This window comes from Carassius carassius, chromosome 7, assembly GCF_963082965.1.
Source record: "Carassius carassius chromosome 7, fCarCar2.1, whole genome shotgun sequence".
NCBI lineage: Eukaryota > Metazoa > Chordata > Actinopteri > Cypriniformes > Cyprinidae > Carassius > Carassius carassius.
In genome coordinates, this window is record NC_081761.1 from 40,214,873 (window position 1) to 40,230,731 (window position 15,859).

The window sequence follows — 15,859 nt, forward strand, 5'->3', positions numbered from 1 at the left end:
ATTACTATACTGCTTTATACATTACAGGTTTTGTTGAAGCACAATCAAAGTAAAAAACAGGAAAACAACAGAATCAATGATGCACAATCTTCAAATATGAGGCAAATTCAATTTCAGTGCTTAAGCAGAAGACAACAGCGCCATTATACAGTTCTCATCCAAGAGTGTTGGGACATGAAATAATCAAGCCCAAAGTGAAAGTGGCGTGGATCCCAAACTCCACCAGGGGACAGATGTAGTACACTTGATACCTGGTCAGACGACACGAAGGAGTTGAGGTCAGACAGGTTGACAAATCTGATGAAGATGCCAATGTAGCTCACAAGCCAATCTGTGGAGTTCAGCTGAGGATCGGAGGTGTTATAGCAGCGCGGTGAGCCCCCTGTATACACACACACACACACACACACACACACAGACACACACACGATTTAAACTAACACACATACTACAGCTGAACGAGTCTGGATAGATAAACAAATGAATGAATGATTCAATGACAAACACATTTTTAAAAATCACTTGTCGCCAAGCACTGGCATTACAATGTAATCAACAATCTTTATAAGAAGCTTCAAGTTACTCTTCAGAAGGTGATTTACTGTTTATAGACATCAGTATTTCTATTCAAGCTATAAAAATGTTTATCCATGATTATTTGAATGTTTCCAATACAGAAATACTGCATGTCTGAAAAAGTTAGGGTTAGTGAAGCGGTGTCACATCTATCCATGAGAACTGCTCTCTCTGGGTCAGGAGATATTAATGTTCTGGGTGACTTTACTTGTCCAATGAAATATAAATACAAAGTGCATATTCTTACCATTCGAGAGATACACCTTCACTGAGCTGTAAACATCCTCTGGGGTGAAGTCAGTTCTGGAGAAGTTGTAGTTGTTTCCGAGAACTGAAACACTACACACACAGACAGCTGGTTAGTATAATGTGAGTCTTCTCTGTGGAGGTGTTTAGTGATGTGTGAGCGCTCACAGTTTCCTGTAGGACAGACAGGCGGCGCTGCGGAGCTGTGTGGGACTGATGAGCTGCCAGCTGAGCAGAGGCAGGTATCGCACGAGTCGATGCTCGAACCACTGATCCACCTCAGACTGGACGTCCAGCTTCAGAGCTCCAGGCCAGACGCAGGACAACACCTGCCGGGCCAAACCCACAGATCCCAGCGGCTCCTGCGGGACACAGGGAGATGGACCGCTTAACACAGAGACTCTGAACTGCATAGACGAAATCTTCAGTGTCCAGGGAAAATACTAAACCTCCTTCAAAACAATATAAATGCAGCATACAGTATAGTAGTGCACTGAGGGTACTCATCAGGAAGCTACCTTTACACGGCACGTGTGTTTCCAATCCAGGTTTTCCTATGTAAAGGCACTTTAACCACTGCACTCCAGTCTCTTCCACCGTCACGCACATAATACAATGATTAAACTTTTACTAAATCTGTCTCGATACCTTGTTCAGTGCAGTGTATGATGACCTACCGTCTCCAGATAGCGTGCGGTCTGGTTGTACTGGCCGAGCAGATGGCAGAGTCCCGACCCGTCTCCGAGCGTCTGAGGTGCGTTCAGGAACTGGCTCAGCTCGGCTGTAGAGATGGAGCTCAGCAGCTGCAGGAGGAAACACACAGATCAGAGCGGCTGCGATGGAACGAGGTCGAGCATTAGAGGAGCGCTGATGTACCTCAGGCCTCCTGTCCACAGGGATCAGAGACTGGAAGGTGTTGAGGTCTGGAAATCCAAACTGGAGGAAGAAAGACTTGAGGAAGAGGTAGAAACTGCCACGGACATAACAGCGAAGAGGAGCGTCTGCAGGAAAGAAATAGCCCAGCAAACAAACCAATCATTTTATATAAAAACAATATTGAAAAACTCTGGTTATGCCTAAGTTGTACTGTTCTTGAAAACAAAAAGCAAATATTTTACCCCAAATACAATTCTCTAATAATGTTTACTTGTTTGCCAAGAGTGAACACACTACATACTGAATCTAAGGCATTATGGCAGCACTTTACAATAAGACTCCATTTGTTAATATTAGTTAAATAAATTAGTCAACATGAACTAATAATGAAAAATACATCTACAACATTTATACAATTTCATGAGCCTGAGTTGACATGAACAAACAATAGCAAAGAGTTTTATTAACTGTAACAAATGTATTGCTCATGCATTAACCAGCATTAATTACTGGAATCTTATTAACTAATGAAACATTATTTATTCATGTACTAGAAAATGAAAGTACCTTTACATTTATGCATTTGGCTGATGCTTTCCAAATGCATGTGATCAGTTCATGTATTATCAGTTGATGTATTATTATTAAGTCATTATCTATTTTTTTTATTTAATTATATTTACAATGCAGAAAAAAATATGCTGTGAAATTAGCAAATACGAAGATTTCAGCCATTTTATATAACTTAAATGTTATTTTCACCACACTATTCATTTGAGACATGACGGGAATAAGGCTGTGTTGAGAATGTTTGTGACAATGAAAAATATTCACGTAAGCTAGTATAATTGTATTTTATAAGACTTTCTCTTAGTGACTATGGCTGTGGAAACACCTGGATGTGTGTGTGTGTGTGTGTGTGTGTGTGTGTGTGTGTGTGTGTGTGTGTGTGTGTGTGTGTGTGTGTGACCTGTGAGTAGCTGTTGGATGTTGTTATAGATCTGACGTTGTGTGTTTCCATCCAGAGACGTCCTTTGAGAGTCCAGCACACTGACACTGCAATACAAACACACACACACACACACACACACACACACACACACACACACACACACACACACACACACACACACACACACACACACACACACAGTGTTTATTGTCCATGTTTACCGCTGCCATGCGATGCACTAAAAATGGCTATAAATTGACTTTGACTTTAATGAACACTTACGCCTCCTGTTGAATGCTGCAGCCACGAGCCCTTATGATGTCAAAATACACTGTAACGTCTGCCGAGCTCAAAGTGGACAGCAGTGGCCTGAGTCGAACCGTGAGCCAGACTGACAGCTCAGCATCACTGACCGAAAGAGACGACAGATCGCCTCGCACAAACACTGTCTGCAGGAAGGCTCGCTTCACCTCCACAGGGTAGCCCAGCTCATTCACCTGCACGGAAGACCAAGACAAGACAAGATTGAGGCAGGAGGACAGATAACAAATGATGAGGATATTCACAGCTGCAGAGAACAAATCCACAACGTACTTGGATGCTTGGAGAAAGAACATTGAAAAACTCTGAAAGCGTCTGCGTTTGAAGCTCATTCATCACAGTCTGAACATCCGCTGGTCCACTGAGCCGGGACGGGTCGGAGCAAAGCTCAGCCAGCTGAGACACGGTCAGAAACTCTGCCACCTCGACCTGACCGAGAGACAGAGAAAACAATTGAGAGAGAGAACAGATCAAATGAAGACGTCACTGCAGAAGAAACAATCACCCAGCAATTACAGCAAAATTCATCTTTCAGAATCCAACTACTAATCAATGTCATCAAAACTCTCCATGTAAGTTTTTTTCTTCATGTTTTATATATAATTATTTTGTTATGTTTTTTTATTTTTCTAAATTTAATTCATTACTCAGCATTTTTTATATATTTGTTATATTCTTATTTTAATACATAATTAATAAAAACATTATTAATAAAAAATATATGTAAACCAAATATACAAAAATATTATCTAATTATTTTAACGTGTTAATTCAACATAATAATGCACTTGTTATATGCTCGCATGAGTAACTGTAAGCCCAGTTATATTACATTAGAATATTTATCTTTTCATTGTTATGCCTTTATTAATTTAATTCATTAAAAAGCATGATAAACAACCAATTTAGATGTAACAAGGAATCTACAAACATTGCAATGCATTTTAACTTTGGTTACAATTATTTATGAAAACACATAATTCATTATAATGACATTATGAATTCCTTTATACTGCTTTATACATAAAAACTTTAAATAAAATGTTATATTGCATAGTGATTCATCTTGTCATTACTTGTTTTAGCAATAACTCTTTTGAAATGTTGTACTGTATGTATCAGACATGCAGTCATGCCAATAAAGTGTTCATTTAAAAGTGTAGTAAAAATTGTGTGTGTGAATGTGTGAGAGAGTTATAACCACACACAAACTGTCGTCTGTCTTCTTACCCCATTAAAGTCTCTCTTCAAACTGATAAAGTCAGTAAAGTTTGCGATGAAGCGGAACCGTCCGAAGTTTTTCAGCAGCCAAACAGAGTCACTGTTAGTATTCAGCACACAAGAATCTCCTGAAAAGATCAGAAATGCGATATTTGAACACTTGTTTATCCCAATACACACACACACACACACACACGTTACCTTGGCTGGGCTGATGGGAGAGATAGTCTCGTGTGAAACTGTAGACATACTCTGTCTGAATTGGTGCGAGACTGCTGAAAACTTTATCACAGCCTTTCACACTACAAACACAGGAATAAATCAATGACTGGATGAACAAACACAGAGGTCCACAGACATGTATCAAATAAACACACACACAAAAAATATTAGTAATCATCTGGAGCCAGATTTATTAACCTTAGATGCTTGCAAATAGTCTCCATTTTTTCCCACTGTTGTCACTTAAGACAGCTTATAAATATGATTCTTACCATATTACGCTTAATTACCTTTTAGGAACTAGTCAATTTAATCCTATTTACTACATAATCAGACATTTCAGTTGATAATTTCCCTTGCAAAGGCATCAGTCAATCAGAACAGTGGGTGTTTACTTTGAAATCAGGGGAGCTCCAAAATAAAGTGTTTCAAGCACAAGCATTGACAAAGTGAAAAATGTATTTTTAAAATGAGATCAGAACATTACTAAACACTAACCTGAACTTCATCACATAACACAGTCATTATACCATATTAAAAAGCATATTCATTTAAAAAAGTTAATTAATTAGTTAATAAGTAACGTTTCATAACCTGTGTTTCTTTCATTCATTCCGCAGTTTATCGTGGACACTAGTCCGTGTGCTGGAAAGGTTAACATTTACACTGATGACATAGTGTCCAAACAAACTGCACCTTTTATTCCAGTGTATTGTATGAGTTTTCAAGGTGCAAATGCACACCGTAATGATTCTCACAAGGTGAATGCCCTAGAAATGAATGACTGACCCTGGCCATCTCATTGATGGCTGAACTACACCAAGACAAACCTGGGTTCAAAATAGTTGCTCAACATAGCCCTAAAATCGGTGCAAACAAAAATAAGATGCAGACTTTTGTGGATTAAAGGTGTCTGCCACAGAAAGGCAGCCAGTGCTCACATTTCTCTGTAAGAATCGCAGCTGATGGTCCTAGGGATGACAGAAAGGCTATCTGGACCAATCCCAGGGAGGAAAACTTGCAGGTACGTCTGGAACCATAAAGCAAACGTCTGCGGATCGAAGGTTTCAAATCTGTTTGCCAGGTCCATCAAAGTCATGTTCAGAATGATGCTGCTCACAGCAGTGCTGATGCTTGACACGTTTCTCTAAAAACAAACAGCACACAACACTGAAATGTCACATATACTCTTGAAAAGATGGAAATATGGAATATGGAAAAGACAAAACTTGTGATGTTCCAGGAAATCCCTTGTATGGACAAATATATTGAGTTCACAGTTTATCTCCTTAGCTCTACAGACATTTTGAAGGAGGAAATATGAAGACAATAAACAATGCATCGTTTATCTGTGTTCTTCAAGCCATCTTAGGTATTTTCATGAGATAAAGTATATTTATAATGTAAAGCTAATCGTCATAGCCTTGGTGAATGTAGAGAATACTACAAAATAATACATTTATTTTGAATATCTGAAACACCATTTATTTGGTGAAAAAAATAAATAATAAAAACTAGCGATGTCGCGATATGCCGGTCTTAATGATAACCTTGATATTCAGAGCAACAATTATCTATATTGTGTTAATTTATTGTGTGCCGATGTACCGGTCTTAGCGATAACTGCAATGTTTAAACTGAACAGTTCTCTTAATATAACACCACATGTTAATACTCCAGTGCCAGTACCTGGTTGAGCTCCCAGGTGACATTAGTTAACATATATCCTTATCCCAGCCCACCACCTCCCCCCCAGCACCACCTGCCTAGATCTGCTACAGGGGGATCTTCCGGTCTTTCTAGCAGCAGCAGCATGTTTCCTTTTATTTTATATGTGCATTTAGCCAAAGCAAGTCTAATTGCTTTGCAGCAGCAGCAGCAGCAGTTTAGTAGATCTAGTCTGCCAAAACCAAACACCTTCTTTTCTAATTTTATCAATAAAGCTTTTACAATCCTTTCCAAGAGTTGTCATGACTGAAATAATATTAATAATGTTAAATTCAGCATTTACTTATGCGTTATTAAAATCACAAGTTGTTTGTAAACATTAATGAACTGAGAACTAACATGAACAATGAATGACACGAGCTTTATTTACATTAATAAATTGTGGAATAAATGTATTGTTCATTGTTCATTCATGTTAGTTGATACATTAATGTTAATAAATGACATCTCAGTGTAAAGTGTTACCATTAACATTTATTCATCATACTGTTGAATTTACTCCATCATTTTTAATAGAAGCTTCAAAGAAGATGGGGAAAGCCATAGTCTTGTGCCCTGCGTTTATCAGTATTCTTATGTTTGTTGGGTGAAAAAGAAAAACTCAAACACATAAAAAATAATTTGACTGATATCCCCCCCCCCCCCCCCAAGGTTACTACAGATATCACAATATATCGATATTGTGAATTCTTATGGCCACAATAACCGTGATATGTAAAGTCTAATATCATGACAGCCCTAAAACAAACAACAAAACAGCAAAGTCAGCACAAAACATTCCCACCTGTGCAGACATGCTGATCAATTTCTTAAAAAAATCATCCAACTGGTTCTGGTCTGGAGAGTTTACAACAGATCCAAACAATTCTCTAACAGCAGACTCGTCATCCACCAGATCTGGTGTCAAGATTCGCTCCACCTTCTGTTCACCAGTTAGAGAGCCAAACACAGCTTCCTGCGTAGTAAGAAAATGCACTGTTACTTCTGTTAGAGAATGAAACATCCACACTAAATTCAAGATCACAACTGCACACAGAATTTTTGGATGCAAGAATAATTTGAATTCTGATTTACCCTAGAGATGTTGAATTCTGCCAAGTCAGAATAAGGCACATAGGTGAAAAACTGACCAAGGTTCAGAACCAGCCAGTCAGTGTCATTTTGGACACCCTGTTTGCAGGCTACAGAATTTAGAAAAAAACTGCATTGTTGAATTGTGCATTGTTTAAGTTATTGTGAAAACAATAATGCTAAGTGTTGACATACATTTACACAGATCCATTTTGCAGGAACAGTTATTTAAAACAAAATTCAAATGTGAATGATGCAAGGCGACATACCAAGCTGATTTATCTGGTGAAGAGACTGTCTGAGGTAAACTACTAGCTTTGAAGCAAGTTCCTCTCTTCTTTCGACAGGTACTTGTAAATAAGCCACATTCAGTCCTCTGACACTGTGAAAAACATGAGAGTTATTAACATCCTGATTCTCTTGACACCTCTTTAATAAATAACTACCATATAACACATAATTTAACCATTTTAGAAAGCAGATGATCTTTATATAAAAATGTAAAAAAAAGCAAACAACCTGAAATACAACTTTTAAATAACCACTCAAAAAAAAAAAAAAACTACAATATCTGAATTAGAAGAATGTACTTAATAAGTAGAACATTTAAACTGTCAAAATTACTCTTAGGCCTGAGTAGTTAACCAACTAAAAAAGGTTACTATTGTACTGAAGGAGCTAGTTTTAAATCAAAGCATTTAAAAAAATTATATCTAGAATCACTCACATCACATGGTAGTTGGTGCAGTTGATGTCAGCTGTGACCTTAAGCAGCATTTCTGCGGTGAAACTGGGGAGGACAGGGATGAGCTTCTCGGTGAACCACACTTCCCAATCATGAGCCACAAATTCCGGGAACTTCAGTTCAATAATCACGAAGGTTCGGTTCATCATCACGTCTCTCACATCGGGGGCGATATCGGGAATCTGCAGGGATAAAACACCGGGAGTGTTAATGGCACTGCGTGAAAGTAGCGTTCTTTGGGCTAGTCTTCGTGGCTTCCACGCGACCTCTGTCAGACACTTTGACTCATTGACTTGCCTCAGCAGATGCGGTTAGAGTCGTCAGAAACTCCTCCACGTTCTTGAAAGCATTGCCATTCTCCAGGCGGTCAAACACAGCGACGATCTGATTGGTGTTGTTCAACGCTCCGGAGCTCAGTGTCAGTTCAGCTACTTGGCTGGGGCTCAGCAGCGCCAACGATGCAAACTGAAGCACAACATGGACAGCAGATGGTATAGCACAGGCCGTTTAGGTCAAATCAAAAATACAGTCATAAAAAAATGACGATTCACAAGGTCAACTGGAGCGAACCAAAGGGTACTCACGCTGGAGAAATTTTCATTCAGCCTTTGGAGATCCTCCAAGGTAGCGTAGACGGAGAAGTTGCCGAAGTTCTTCCCCAGCCAGTCAGCGCTGCTTGTAGTATTGGCAAGACAGGAAGGATCTGGATTGAACATTGGGGGAATTAGAACACCACTTAACTGGCGAAACACCCGTGACAAGCCGAGACGCTGAAGGATGCCTAAGGAACTACAACATGACGGGTGGCAACTCAAGACATTGACAGGGCTTAAAGTACCTGATAGGTCATCTCTCGAGAGGAAGGGATTGACAAATTCAGTGAAGACGACCCGTTGTTGCCCCACCTCCATGAGGGACGCTTGACGACTGAGAGCCTGCACCCTAATTCGGGAGAGATCGTCGGCCGTTACGGACTGCACAACTCCACTCCCCTGACTACCACTTCGGGATTTACAGAGCACTGAAGATACTTACACAACTTGGTAGGTGTCGCAACTGAAGTTCTTGGAGCTAAGGCAGGACAGGAAGTCCCTGGAGACTGCTGGCAAGAATGGTCTCAGCCTTCCTTGGAACCAGTCAGTAATGAAGCTGACATCTGTCAGTTGTGCGGGGCTGAATTTGTTGACTTTCACCTCTCCGATGGCATCGAGAATACTGGACTCAGGCTGATGGCCACTGAGGTTCTGTGAAAGCAAAGGGACATATCTCAATGTAGAGCCCAGAGACAGCACTTCATCTCCTGTTCCAGCAAGCCGGGGTGTCACTCACATTGTTGGAGTACGCTGACAGAGCAACCTCCAGAACTCCCGCCACTTTCTGGAAAAAAAGCTTCCACGTCTCTGCGCTGCTGTTCATGCTGCTCGGCACTTTGCAAGTCAGCAGCGTGACGAGAGCATCAGAGGACAGGGATGATGCGACCTTTAAAAGAGTGGACAGATTTGTGCAGTCAGAGAACCAGGACTCTTTGCAAAGACAGGCTTTCAGGTGCACCGTTCATGGAAGACTTACCGAAGAGCAGGCATAATAAGAGATGGTGAAGTTGCACAGCTGATTCAAGGAAGGAGGCTGGCTCCCGGGTCGACCACTGCAAGGGACAAGACCATGTTATCCATTGTCACCACTTTAAAGCCTATCTCTGTTCTCAGCAGGCACCAAACCGATACTCACCTGTTGACACCTCCACACAGCTTCACCTCTGCAAAGCAAACAAACATAAAAAACAAAAGATGAGGTCTAGATTTTACTAGCCATCTCATGATTTTATCACAAACTGATGAAAATCTATCAATCGCAAACTAGCATCCTGTGATCTGACTCACCATCCACTATTGTCGCTTTGCACTGGTGAGAAGGAAGACAAGGCAAGCAAATATAAGAAAACCATTACGTACAGCTTGTAATGGGCTTGAACTGTACCCATAACCCATGTACGATAATGAAGTACTTACGAAACCCACAGGACGAGGAGGCGTGCAGCCTGAGGAGAAAACCAAGACAAACAAGATTTCTGTCAATGGCAGGCCACTTGCAAATTGCTTACATTCACTTGCATTTGGTAAGAACTCTTTTGGTTGACCAAAGAACAACACTGCGATCTTTACGTATTTGAAGAGAGCTGGTCAAGCCATACCTTCTGGTGGTGACTGTCGAAGTTCGTCTATGCTTGACTTCAGCTCCGCTCCAATTGCAGATGGGAGAACCACCAAAGCGTTCTCCAGGCCTTTCAATCTGTGGAGACGTGCAAAAATGGAAAAGCTCAACATTTACTTCTACTCACTGAATAAAGACAAGAAACCAAGGGAGCCGGATTGTTTACATTGCATCGTAAGAGTCGCAGGTGAGGTTGGCGGGGATCACCACCAAAACTGAAGGACGGAAACTGGCCAGCAGGACCACCAGATTAATTTGGAACCACAGCTCATAGTCACTGGTTAGGAAGAGAGGGAATTTGGGAGCCAGAGCCGTCAAAGTCAGGTTTAGTATTGCGTCCCGGACGTCCGCGTTTGTGATGTAGGTGATGTTTTCCTGAGAGGGGAGGGTGGGGGAAGAGACACATTCAGCACCACGATAGGACCCTCTAGAACAACCTGCTTGCTCGCAAGCAGCACATTCTTAGTCTAAGCCATTATAGATAAATTGCATTAAAAATGGGGGATAAATTGAAAAAAGACTCACCTCCTTGCTGACCTCCACGAACGTTTCAAAGAATTTCTCTAGCTGCGTCTCATCTGGGGCTTTCAGGATGCTGCTCAACACCTCCTTCACCACGGTCACATTTTCAAGAGCACCGGTGGACGGATCCAACAGGAGCTCTGCTTTCTGGTCAGGTGACAGGGATTCCAAAGCTGCCAGCTAAGGTGAACAAAACCCAGACACAAAGCAAATAACGCATGACTGTTGGTGACTTGCGGTCTTCCCAAAGACATATAAAAAAAATAAAAATAAAAGAGAAAAAAACAAAAATCACTTCCAGCCAAAGGTTCCCTTAAAGCTGTGTGAAAGGAGAAACATAATAAAAATAGGTTATTTACCCCACTGATGTTCAGCTCCTTGAGGTCTGTGTAATTGGCCACCGTGGAGAATAGACCCAAGTTGATGTCAAGCCACTCAGCATCGTTTCCAATGTCCTTTCTGCAATCTGTTTTTAAAAATAGGGGTGGAAGAAGATCAGCCTGTGTCGGTGCACTGCTATGAAGCCGACACACAAAAACCCTGACCTGTCAGCTTAAACAAAACCAGCAACGCACGCCACCCGGCAACATAGAGGTGCCGGGAAAGCACGTCCTGGAAGGTCTACCTGGACTGTTGAATCGGACGGCAAATTGCTTCAGGTGCTCCACCAGAACCCTGGTTATCTCCTGCCTCCTGGTGAATGTCATTTTGTAGAAAACATCTCCCATTCCCTCAACGCTGCAACGGAAAGGCACAGAAGGGTGTTAAGGTGGGCATGTCGATGAAGATCGACAAGCATCCTTTCTCCACATTCAGGCACTCACATCACATGGTAGTTGGTGCAGTTGATGTCAGCTGTGACCTTAAGCAGCATTTCTGCAGTGAAACTGGGGAGGACAGGGATGAGCTTCTCGGTGAACCACACTTCCCAGTCATGAGCCACAAATTCCGGGAACTTCAGTTCAATGATCACGAAGGTTCGGTTCATCATCACGTCTCTCACATCGGGGGCGATATCGGGAATCTGCAGGGATAAAACACCGGGAGTGTTAATGGCACTGCGTGAAAGTAGCGTTCTTTGGGCTAATCTTCGTGGCTTCCACGCGTCCTCTGTCAGACTCTTTGACTCATTGACTTGCCTCAGCAGATGCGGTTAGAGTCGTCAGAAACTCCTCCACGTTCTTGAAAGCATTGCCATTCTCCAGGCGGTCAAACACAGCGACGATATGATTGGTGTTGTTCAACGCTCCGGAGCTCAGTGTCAGTTCAGCTACTTGGCTGGGGCTCAGCAGCGCCAACGATGCAAACTGAAGCACAACATGGACAGCAGATGGTATAGCACAGGCCGTTTACTTCAAATCAAAAATACAGTCATAAAAAAATGACGATTCACAAGGTCAACTGGAGCGAACCAAAGGGTACTCACGCTTGAGAAATTTTCATTCAGCCTTTGGAGATCCTCCAAGGTAGCGTAGACGGAGAAGTTGCCAAAGTTCTTCTCCAGCCAGTCAGCGCTGCTTGTAGTATTGGCAAGACAGGAAGGATCTGGATTGAACATTGAGGGAATTAGAACACCACTTAACTGGCGAAACACCCGTGACAAGCCGAGACGCTGAAGGATGCCTAAGGAACTACAACATGACGGGTGGCAACTCAAGACATTGACAGGGCTTAAAGTACCTGATAGGTCATCTCTCGAGAGGAAGGGATTGACAAATTCAGTGAAGACGACCCGTTGTTGCCCCACCTCCATGAGGGACGCTTGACGACTGAGAGCCTGCACCCTAATTCGGGAGAGATCGTCGGCCGTTACGGATTGCACAACTAGACTCCCCTGACTACCACTTCGGGATTTACAGAGCACTGAAGATACTTACACAACTTGGTAGGTGTCGCAACTGAAGTTCTTGGAGCTAAGGCAGGACAGGAAGTCCCTGGAGACTGCTGGCAAGAATGGTCTCAGCCTTCCCTGGAACCAGTCAGTAATGAAGCTGACATCTGTCAGTTGTGCGGCGCTGAATTTGTTGACTTTCACCTCTCCGATGGCATCGAGAATACTGGACTCAGGCTGATGGCCACTGAGGTTCTGTGAAAGCAAAGGGACATATCTCAATGTAGAGCCCAGAGACAGCACTTCATCTCCTGTTCCAGCAAGCCGGGGTGTCACTCACATTGTTGGAGTACGCTGACAGAGCAACCTCCAGAACTCCCGCCACTTTCTGGAAAAAAAGCTTCCACGTCTCTGCGCTGCTGTTCATGCTGCTCGGCACTTTGCAAGTCAGCAGCGTGACGAGAGCATCAGAGGACAGGGATGATGCGACCTTTAAAAGAGTGGACAGATTTGTGCAGTCAGAGAACCAGGACTCTTTGCAAAGACAGGCTTTCAGGTGCACCGTTCATGGAAGACTTACCGAAGAGCAGGCATAATAAGAGATGGTGAAGTCGCACAGCTGATCCGAGGAAGGAGGCTGGCTCCCGGGTCGACCACTGCAAGGGACAAGACCATGTTATCCATTGTCACCACTTCAAAGCCTATCTCTGTTCTCAGCAGGCACCAAACTGATACTCACCTGTTGACACCTCCACACAGCTTCACCTCTGCAAAGCAAACAAACATAAAAAACAAAAGATGAGGTCTAGATTTTACTAGCCATCTCATGATTTTATCACAAACTGATGAAAATCTATCAATCACAAACTAGCATCCTGTGATCTGACTCACCATCCACTATTGTCTCTTTGCACTGGTGAGAAGGAAGACAAGGCAAGACAATATAAGAAAACCATTACGTACAGCTTGTAATGGGCTTGAACTGTACCCATAAACCATGTACGATAATGAAGTACTTACGAAACCCACAGGACGAGGAGGCGTGCAGCCTGAGGGGAAAACCAAGACAAACAAGATTTCTGTCAATGGGAGGCCACTTGCAAATTGCTTACATTCACTTGCATTTGGTAAGAACTCTTTTGGTTGACCAAAGAACAACACTGCGGTCTTTACGTATTTGAAGAGAGCTGGTCAGGCCATACCTTCTGGTGGTGACTGTCGAAGTTCGTCTATGCTTGACTTCAGCTCCGCTCCAACTGCAGATGGGAGAACCACCAAAGCGTTCTCCAGGCCTTTCAATCTGTGGAGACGTGCAAAAATGGAAAAGCTCAACATTTACTTCTACTCACTGAATAAAGACAAGAAACCAAGGGAGCCGGATTGTTTACATTGCATCGTAAGAGTCGCAGGTGAGGTTGGCGGGGATCACCACCAAAACTGAAGGACGGAAGCTGGCCAGCAGGACCACCAGATTAATTTGGAACCACAGCTCATAGTCACTGGTTTGGAAGAGAGGGAATTTGGGAGCCAGAGCCGTCAAAGTCAGGTTCAGTATTGTGTCCCGGACGTCCGCGTTTGTGATGTAGGTGATGTTTTCCTGAGAGGGGAGGGTGGGGGAAGAGACACATTCAGCACCACGATAGGACCCTCTAGAACAACCTGCTTGCTCGCAAGCAGCACATTCTTAGTCTAAGCCATTATAGATAAATTGCATTAAAAAGGGGGGATAAATTGAAAAAAGACTCACCTCCTTGCTGACCTCCACGAACGTTTCAAAGAATTTCTCTAGCTGCGTCTCATCTGGGGCTTTCAGGATGCTGCTCAACACCTCCTTCACCACGGTCACATTTTCAAGAGCACCGGTGGACGGATCCAACAGGAGCTCTGCTTTCTGGTCAGGTGACAGGGATTCCAAAGCTGCCAGCTAAGGTGAACAAAACCCAGACACAAAGCAAATAACGCATGACTGTTGGTGACTTGCGGTCTTCCTAAAGACATATAAAAAAAATAAAAATAAAAGAGAAACAACCAAAAATCACTTCCAGCCAAAGGTTGAAAGGAGAAACATAATAAAAATAGGTTATTTACCCCACTGATGTTCAGCTCCTTGAGGTCTGTGTAATTGGCCACCGTGGAGAATAGACCCAAGTTGATGTCAAGCCACTCAGCATCGTTTCCGATGTCCTTTCTGCAATCTGTTTTTCAAAATAGGGGTGGAAGAAGATCAGCCTGTGTCGGTGCACTGCTATGAAGCCGACACACAAAAACCCTGACCTGTCAGCTTAAACAAAACCAGCAACGCACGCCACCCGGCAACATAGAGGTGCCGGGAAAGCACGTCCTGGAAGGTCTACCTGGAATGTTGAATCGGATGGCAAATTGCTTCAGGTGCTCCACCAGAACCCTGGTTATCTCCTGCCTCCTGGTGAATGTCATTTTGTAGAAAACATCTCCCATTCCCTCAATGCTGCAACGGAAAGGCACAGAAGGGTGTTAAGGTGGGCATGTCGATGAAGATCGAAAAGCATCCTTTCTCCACATTCAGGCACTCACATCACATGGTAGTTGGTGCAGTTGATGTCAGCTGTGACCTTAAGCAGCATTTCTGCGGTGAAACTGGGGAGGACAGGGATGAGCTTCTCTGTGAACCACACTTCCCAGTCATGAGCCACAAATTCCGGGAACTTCAGTTCAATGATCACGAAGGTTCGGTTCATCATCACGTCTCTCACATCGGGGGCGATATCGGAAATCTGCAGGTATAAAACACCGGGAGTGTTAATGGCACTGCGTGAAAGTAGCGTTCTTTGGGCTAGTCTTCATGGCTTCCACGCGACCTCTGTCAGACACTTTGACTCATTGACTTGCCTCAGCAGATGCGGTTAGAGTCGTCAGAAACTCCTCCACGTTCTTGAAAGCATTGCCATTCTCCAGGCGGTCAAACACAGCGACGATCTGATTGGTGTTGTTCAACGCTCCGGAGCTCAGTGTCAGTTCAGCTACTTGGCTGGGGCTCAGCAGCGCCAACGATGCAAACTGAAGCACAACATGGACAGCAGATGGTATAGCACAGGCCGTTTACTTCAAATCAAAAATACAGTCATAAAAAAATGACGATTCACAAGGTCAACTGGAGCGAACCAAAGGGTACTCACGCTTGAGAAATTTTCATTCAGCCTTTGGAGATCCTCCAAGGTAGCGTAGACGGAGAAGTTGCCAAAGTTCTTCTCCAGCCAGTCAGCGCTGCTTGTAGTATTGGCAAGACAGGAAGGATCTGGATTGAACATTGAGGGAATTAGAACACCACTTAACTGGCGAAACACCCGTGACAAGCCGA